General features: G+C 43.0%; 1 non-coding gene across 1 annotated transcript; it reads left to right on the top strand.

Annotated features, from left to right (window-relative positions):
* The first annotated feature begins 4471 nt into the window (after positions 1–4471).
* LOC137952406 (small nucleolar RNA R71) lies at positions 4472–4578 on the top strand. Its single transcript, XR_011112240.1, has one exon. It is a non-coding gene; the product is annotated as a small nucleolar RNA R71 (small nucleolar RNA).
* Positions 4579–8381: the final 3803 nt, after the last annotated feature.

The raw sequence follows: 8381 nt of genomic DNA, 5'->3' as shown, positions 1-8381 counted from the left end.
TTTGTTCGCTCCTTATACAGTTTGGCATTCTCATTAGCATCATGACGTATCTCCTCCAACTCATTCAATTGCAACTTTCTCTCCTCACCCGCTTGAGTTAAATCAAAATTTAAAACCTTAATGGCCCAATAAGCTCTATGCTCAAGCTCAACAGGTAGATGACATGCTTTGCCGAACACTAGGCGAAATGGAGACATCCCAATAGGAGTCTTATAAGCGGTTCGATAGGCCCATAAAGCATCGTCCAATCGAGTGGACCAATCTTTCCTATCAAAGCGAACCAACTTCTCCAAAATCCGTTTGATCTCCCTATTAGAGATTTCCACTTGACCACAAGTTTGCGGGTGGTACGGGGTGGACACCCGATGAGTGATGGAATATTTCTTCAATAAGGTCTCAAATGCTCTGTTACAAAAATGAGATCCCCCATCACTGATGATCGCTCTTGGGGTACCAAATCGATTAAAGATATTTTCTTTTAAAAACTTTACCACCACTTTGTGATCGTTTGTCTTACATGATATAGCTTCAATCCATTTAGAGACATATTCAACAGCAACAAGGATGTATTGATAGCCGAACGAGACAAGAAAAGGACCCATGAAGTCAATACCCCACACATCAAACAATTCAACAATAAGAATGAGGTTAAGAGGCATCATGTTCTTCCTAGACAAACAACCAGTTCGTTGGCATTTATCACACACTTGACAAAACTCATGGGCATCTCTAAATAATGAAGGCCAATAGAAACCACATTGCAAGACTTTAGCTGCTGTCTTTCTAGCACCAAAATGTCCACCACATGCGTGGGAATGACAAAATTCAAGAATGTTGCAAAGTCTTGCTCATGTACACAACGCCTAATGACTTGGTCAGAACACCCCTTGAACAAATAAGGGTCATCCCAAAAAAAATGTTTGACTTGGGAAAAGAATTTCAACCTATCTTGTTTACTCCAATAATCAGGAATCTTATGAGTTACAAGATAGTTGACTATGTCAACAAACCAAGGCAACTGGGATACTTGGAGAAGTTGTTCATCAGGGAATGAATCATTTAAAGGAAGGAATCCTTCCTGAGGTACTACACAGATCCTAGATAGATGATCAGCAACAACATTCTCACAACCCTTCTTATCTCGAATCTCAAGGTCAAATTCTTGCAATTGCAAGATCCATCTAATCAAGCGAGGTTTAGTGTCCTTGATGGATAATAAGTACTTCAAAGTAGAATGATCAGTGAACACTATAACCTTTGACCCTAACAGATATGATCTGAATTTGTTCAAGGCAAACACAACAGCTAGCAACTCCTTCTCAGTGGTAGTGTAATTCAATTGAGCATCATGAAGAGTTCGGCTAGCATATTGAATGACATAGGGCATTTTATCCGTCTTTTGCCCCAAAACAGCCCCCAATGCATAGTCAGAGGCATCACACATCAACTCAAAAGGCAAAGACCAGATAGGGGGTTGGACAATGGGTGCAGTGGACAAATATTTCTTCAGTGTTTCAAAAGCATGAATACAGGCATCATCAAAGGCGAAAGCAACATCTTGAGCAAGTAAATTAGTCAAAGGATGAGAAATTTTGCTAAAGTCTTTAATGAAACGCCTATAGAACCCAGCATTGCCAAGGAAAGAATGCACCCCCTTCACAGAAGTAGGTGGTGGCAGATTGGCAATTAGGTCAACCTTGGCTTTGTCCACTTCTACACCCCGCTCAGACACTACATGTCCTAAAACAATTCCTTCTTTCACCATGAAGTGGCATTTTTCCCAATTCAAGACTAAATTGGACTTAATGCAACGGGACAATACGAGTGAAAGATTGTGCAGACATGTATCAAAACTAGAGCCAAACACAGAAAAGTCATCCATAAAGACCTCTAATAATTCACCAATCATGTCAGAAAAGATACTCATCATGCACCGTTGGAAAGTGGCTGGCACATTGCATAAACCAAAAGGCATGCGTCTGTAAGCATAGGTGCCAAACGGACACGTGAATGTGGTCTTTTCCTGGTCTTCTGGAGCAATGGGAATTTGATTGTAGCCGGAGTATCCATCTAAGAAGCAATAAAAATTGTGGTCGGCCAATCGCTCTAGTACCTGATCAATGAAAGGTAGTGGGAAGTGATCCTTCCTAGTGGCGGAATTAAGTTTTCTATAGTCAATGCAGACACACCACTTGGTGGTAGTTCTTGTGGGAATCAATTCACCACTCTCATTTTTTATTATCGTTATCCCCCCTTTCTTAGGGACAACTTGAATTGGACTCACCCAGGTGCTATCAGAAATAGGGTAAATGATTCCTGTCACAAGCAGCCTGATGACTTCTTCTCTCACAACCTCCAGCATATGGGGATTTAACCTACGTTGCATCTCACGTGAGGCTTTAGTCCCCTCCTCCAAATGAATAATATGCATGCATATGGAGGGGCTAATCCCTTTTAAGGCATCAAGAGTCCACCCCAATGCTTCTCTGTGTGCTTGTAAAACTTCAGTCAATTGTTCCTCCTCCTCAGTACTCAAATAAGAGGAAATAATGACTGGTAATGAGTTCATGGGTCCCAAGAACGCATACTTCAATGTGGAAGGAAGTGGCTTAAGGTCTAGCTTGGAAGTTTCAAGAGGTTTGTCCAAGTCTAGAGGAAGATCCTGTGGATGTTCAGTTGTGATAACCTCATAAGCTTCCTCCAACAGAGGTACAGAATTGAGTAAAGAATTAACCTCTCGGAAATATGTTTCCTCATCAAAATAGTCCATGTCTAAAGATGTTATGAAAGACTCAAAAGATTCAAGAGTGGATTCGTTATCAAGCATAACAGTTTCTATATTAAATGCAGGACTCAGATCATCAGACTCAAGTGGGTGGTGCCCGGCATTAAATACATTCAATGAGACCTTAAAATTTCCAAAAGACAACTCCAACTCACCACTTTTACAATGAATGATAGCATTAGATGTGGCTAAGAAGGGACGTCCTAGGATGACAGGAATTTGGTTGGTCACATTGACTACTGGTTATGTATCAAGAACAATGAAATCAACCGGGAACAGAAATTTGTCCACTTTTATCAAAACATCTTCAACTATTCCTCGTGGTATCTTGACAGAACGGTCAGCTAGTTGAAGTGTGATGGGAGTAGGCTTCAATTCCCCCAAACCTAATTGCTGGTACACAAAGAAAGGAAGCAAATTCACACTTGCCCCTAAGTCAAGAAGAGCTCTCTGGATGGTATGTTCACTAATGACACATGAAATTGTGGGACATCCAGGATCTTTAACTTTAGGAGGAGTGTTATGCTTCAGAATTGAGCTTACATTCTCAGTAAGAAAGACCTTTTTGTTAACATGTTGTTTTCTCTTCTGTGTACAAAGGTCTTTCAAAAATCGGGCATAGGCAGGGACTTGCCTAATAGCATCAAGAAGTGGAATGTTAATGTGAACCTTACTAAACAGTTCCAACGTTTCATGCATGCTATCTCCTTTCCTAGGTGGGCCCGATAACCTCTGCGGATAAGGAGCTAATGGGACTTGGTTAGGGATCTGCTTGGCTGTTGGTGGAGAACTTGGAGGTTCTTCACTCAATGATGTGTCCCCATTGTCATCCTTTGACTCCTTAGACTTAGTGGTCCCTACCCCATTGTTCAACTCACTACCACTCCTAGGGGTGGTTATGGCTTTGGCTTGCTCATGGTGGGGTTTGTAACTCAACTCACTCTCATGTGTGCTTTTGGGGTTAGGAATGGTTTGACTCGGGAGTCTATTTTGTGCTAGTTCACTCATGTGGTTGGCCAACTGACTCACTTGCATTTCAAGTTTAGCAATGGAGGACTGTGTATTCTGCATGAATAATTGAAGTGTATCCTCAAGTGAAGGTTTTTGTGGAATCAATGGCTGTTGAGTGAAGTGTGGACGCGGAGCTTGGGTTGAGTAAACCCTGGAGGACCCCCAACTTGTGGGCCCTTGGACCATGAGAAATTTGGCTGCCTAGACCAACCCGGATTATATGTTTCTGAAAAAGGATCGTTCCGGTTCGGTCTATGAAAATTCTGGACTGCATTCAAGTCCTCAATGAGCTCTGGGTAGGATGAACTAGATGGACACATTTGTGTGGGATGAGATGAACCAGAGCATATGGCACAGACAGTAGATGGGTTAGGAGAAGGTGAACTCTTGGACACCATAAGGGCATCAATTTTTCTAGTCAACCCTTCAATCTTGGCCATGAGCATGGGTGTTTCACTAACCTCGTAAAGACCCCCTCTTTTGGCTTCGTGGGATCTCCTATCAACATTAAATGATGAACCCTATTGCTGAGATTGATCACTCAACGTTTCAAAGAAGTCCCACGCCTCACTAGCACTCTTACCCATCAAACTCCCACCACTCGTTGCATCTACCATGGATCTAACCTAAGGTGTAAGACCTTGATAAAAGTATTGCACTAAATGCCATTTCTCAAACCCATGATGCGGACACCTACGGATCAAATCCTTCCATTTCTCCCAAGCCTCATAAAAGTGTTCACCCTTCTGCTGCATAAAGTTGGAGATTTCTCTCCTGAGGGTTGTAGTTCTCTGAATGGGAAAGTACTTGGACAAAAATTTTGTGACTAATGTGTCCCATGAAGTAATGCTGCCCACCTCTAAGGAATTAAGCCAAGACTTGGCCTTATCCTTAAGTGAAAATGGAAAAAGTCTTAACCGGATAGAGTCATCTGAGAAATTCTGGAATTTAAAAGTTGCACAAATATCTAAGAATTCCTTGATGTGGTAATATGGGTCCTCCTTCTCCAACCCATAGAATGTAGGGAGGAGTTGGATCACACCCGGTTTCAACTCATAACTGGCGGCAGTAGTGGGTGGCAATATAATGCAAGAAGGTGATGTGAAGTGGGATGGGATAGAATAATCCCTCAAGGCTCTACGGTCACCTGCTGCAGGTAACTGTAATGGTTTGCCCTGATTGGCCATGGTAGCTCCTAACTTGACTTCAGGTGTTTTCCTACAAATATGTTCTACCTCTTCAACAAAGGGAGCTAATGGTCCACCTAGGGAGCGGCGCCCGTGCATAAAAACACAAAAAGAAACAAAATGAACTATCAAATTAAGCTAACAAACTCACTACTAAAAATATGAACTAACTAGAAGAAATAAAAATAATTTCATAAAAAATACCAAACTAAAATTATGAAAGAAAAAAAATAAAAAAAAAAAAAAAAAAATAAAAGAAATAAAATAAAATCTAACCTAAGACTATGGAGAACAAAGAAATACGCTTAATACGTGCCTCCCCGGCAATGGCGCCAAAAACTTGTTGTAGAATTTAGTTACATCGGCTTTAATACCTCGCAAGCGTACGAATCGTTCATGTAATTTAGCAGTAAGCGAGGGTCATATCCATAGGGAGGATTGAATTTTGTGTATTCTTCAGTCAACTAGCCGAACCAAATATGATGAATTAATCTGAACTAAACACTAATTATATCCTAAATTATCAAGCAATAATTTAATTAACTACTTGCACGACAGGAAACGTCAACTCTGGATTTTATCGTGATTCGTGCCTCTCTCGAGCGCCACATAATCACGAATCCGATTTCTCAATCCTTGCGTCTAGCCCCTCTCGGGCGCCTAGAGTTAATGACAAAGATTGGATTACAATAGAATGCAGAGAATCAATTTTCTATTGTGATGATGCTATCCTAAATTATCAAGCAATAATCTAATTAACTACTTGCACAACAAGAAATGTCAACTCTGGATTTTACCGTGATTCGTGCCTCTCTCGAGCGCCACATAATCACGAATCCGATTTCTCAATCCTTGCGTCTAGCCCCTCTCGGGCGCCTAGAGTTAATGACAAAGATCGGATTACAATAGAATGCAGAGAATCAATTTCCTAGTGTGATGATGCTGAAATTATCAACTCTGGATTTTACCGTGATTCGTGCCTCTCTCGAGCGCCACGTAACCACGATCCGGATTCTCAATCCTTGCATCTAGCCCCTCTTGGGCGCCTAGAGTTAAAGACAGAAATCGGATTAAAATACCAAAATGCAACCTCAATTATAATCTTACCCTAATTAGCTAATTTAATCAAATATCAAGAAAAAAATCTTAAATAAACCTTAATTATCAAATCAGATTCAATTAACGTTCAAAACCTAAGTTCAAACTATATGAAAAATTAAATTCAATAATGACGAATTACTCCCCTTCTTCCTCCTCTCTTGGGCAGCAACTCGTTCTCACGGGTGCTGCAATTTCCGGAAATTGGTGGCGTCGGGTAGCAATAGTGAGTGGCCGGAGGTAGAGACGACGCCGGCGACGATGGTTAGAAGCCGACGGACGGAGGTAACGTCCGGCGAAGAGCGAAACAGAACTGACGTTCTCTAACCGGCTCTCTCGAGTCTCGGTTGGAGTCGGAATGGCTCCGGGACTGGTCGGAATATGTAAACGACGCCGGAGGATGGTCGGAAAGCGGAGTTGGCACCGGAGAAGCCCTCTCGGATCACTTCTCGGCCTGGCGAGCGACGACTGTCGAACTCACCTCGACGGAGACTCTCTCGAGCTCTCCTCGGGTTTGTTCTCGGTTGCTGGACGGCAGTGGACGACGGTGGACGACGGTGGCGCGGCGGAAGGTATTGGCCCGGCGAACGACGGTGGGGAACTCCTCTCGGGTCCTCCCCTGTTTTCGGTCAAAAAACCTCTGTTTTGGTCTCCGTTTCCCTTTCTCTTCACGCTGCCTTCCTCCCTTTTGTTCGACGCTTCCCTTTCCTTTAAATATGATTTTTCTTATTTTAAAACGATTTGCCCTAGAAATTACCTCCATTTCACTAAGGGCATTTTGGTAAATATCTTCTTCTCCACCCAAATTCTCCTGAAATTCCATAATTGAATCTATAAAAAGCATTTCAGGAAGAAATAAGACTAAAAAATAATGAAATATAATTCAGGAGAGAGAAATATGCAATATCGACAGTGATTAATGCCAAATTCAATAAATGCTCATTTCATTTGAAAACCGATAAGTAACCACCTATAACACAATTATAAAGGTTATTCTATTATAATTAACCTAGTTCTCATGTCAGAATATGGCATCTATCAAATACCACTTGAGAGTCGTTGTCCTGTGGAGGGACACGGTAGTGGACACTTCAGAGCAATGCATCTAGACACACTACCGATAGCAATGGAGTGTGCCCTACATCCAGCATTAGGACTGGATTATTACCGGGAATTAAATGCCAAAATCGTTAAGGACAAGTTTCCCATTCCAGTGGTGGATGAACTCCTAGATGAACTCCACGGGGCACAATTTTTAACCAAGCTCGACTTGCTGTCTGGCTATCATCAGGTCCACATGCAACCTCTGGACATCGAGAAAAAAGCCTTCCACGCTCACCATGGCCACATCGAGTTCATTGTCATGCCCTTCGGCCTCTCCAAGGTGCCATCCACCTTCCATGGCATTGATGAACGAGGTATTTCACCCATTTCTAAGAAAATTTGTCCTTGTTTTCTTTGGCGATATCCTGATTTTCAGCAAGAGTTGGGTGCAACATCTCCATGACCTGAGTAGGGTCTTCAGCCTCCTCCGGACTCACCACTAATACTTGAAGCGCTCCAAGTGCTTTTTTTGGTCAGCCACAGGTGGCCTATTTGGGGCATGTGATTCCAGCCTCCGGTGTCACTATGGATACAACCAAAATTGAGGCGATCATGCAATGGCCACCACCCCGTAATGTAGCTACCTTATGAGGTTTTTTGGGCTTAGCCGGGTATTACAGAAAGTTCATACAGAATTACGCCCACCTCGCAGCAACGCAATGCCTTCCAGTGGACGGACACAAAGAACTCCTTCAGCGTGCTCAAACAGGCTCTCACTTCTGCACCGGTACTGCAACTACCAAATTTTGATGACGACTTTGTGCTGGAATGTGATGCCTCTGGCAGTGGAATTGGGGCAGTCCTACATCCATCCCAACACCCCATTGCATATTTCAGCGGGCAACTCGCCCTCCACCATCATCAATTGCCAGCTTACAAGCGAGAATTAATCAGGTTGGCAAAGGCCGTGCAACAGTCGAGGCCTTATTTGTGGGGCCGTTTCTTACGCATCCGCACTGATCACTCCACCCTCAAGTTCTTACTGAACCAACGCATATCCATGCCACCTCAGCAACACTGGCTCAGCAAACTCATGGGCTTCGATTTTGTAGTGGAATACAAACCAGGGCCCTTGAACCGAGCAGTGGATGCTCTCTACCGTCGGTCAGACGCCGCACTACAAATTGCCGCCATCAATCACCTCACACCACTGCTGCTAGAGGCCATACGTCCGGAGCACCAGTCCACCATTGAAT

Source organism: Aristolochia californica, unplaced genomic scaffold (assembly GCF_029961685.1).
Source record: "Aristolochia californica isolate CCGP_79_NKW_82.1479 unplaced genomic scaffold, dmAriCali1.0.hap1 SCAF_15, whole genome shotgun sequence".
Lineage (NCBI taxonomy): Eukaryota > Viridiplantae > Streptophyta > Magnoliopsida > Piperales > Aristolochiaceae > Aristolochia > Aristolochia californica.
The sequence above is the reverse complement of the archived record's forward strand: the minus strand, read 5'-3'. Positions and strand labels throughout refer to the sequence as shown.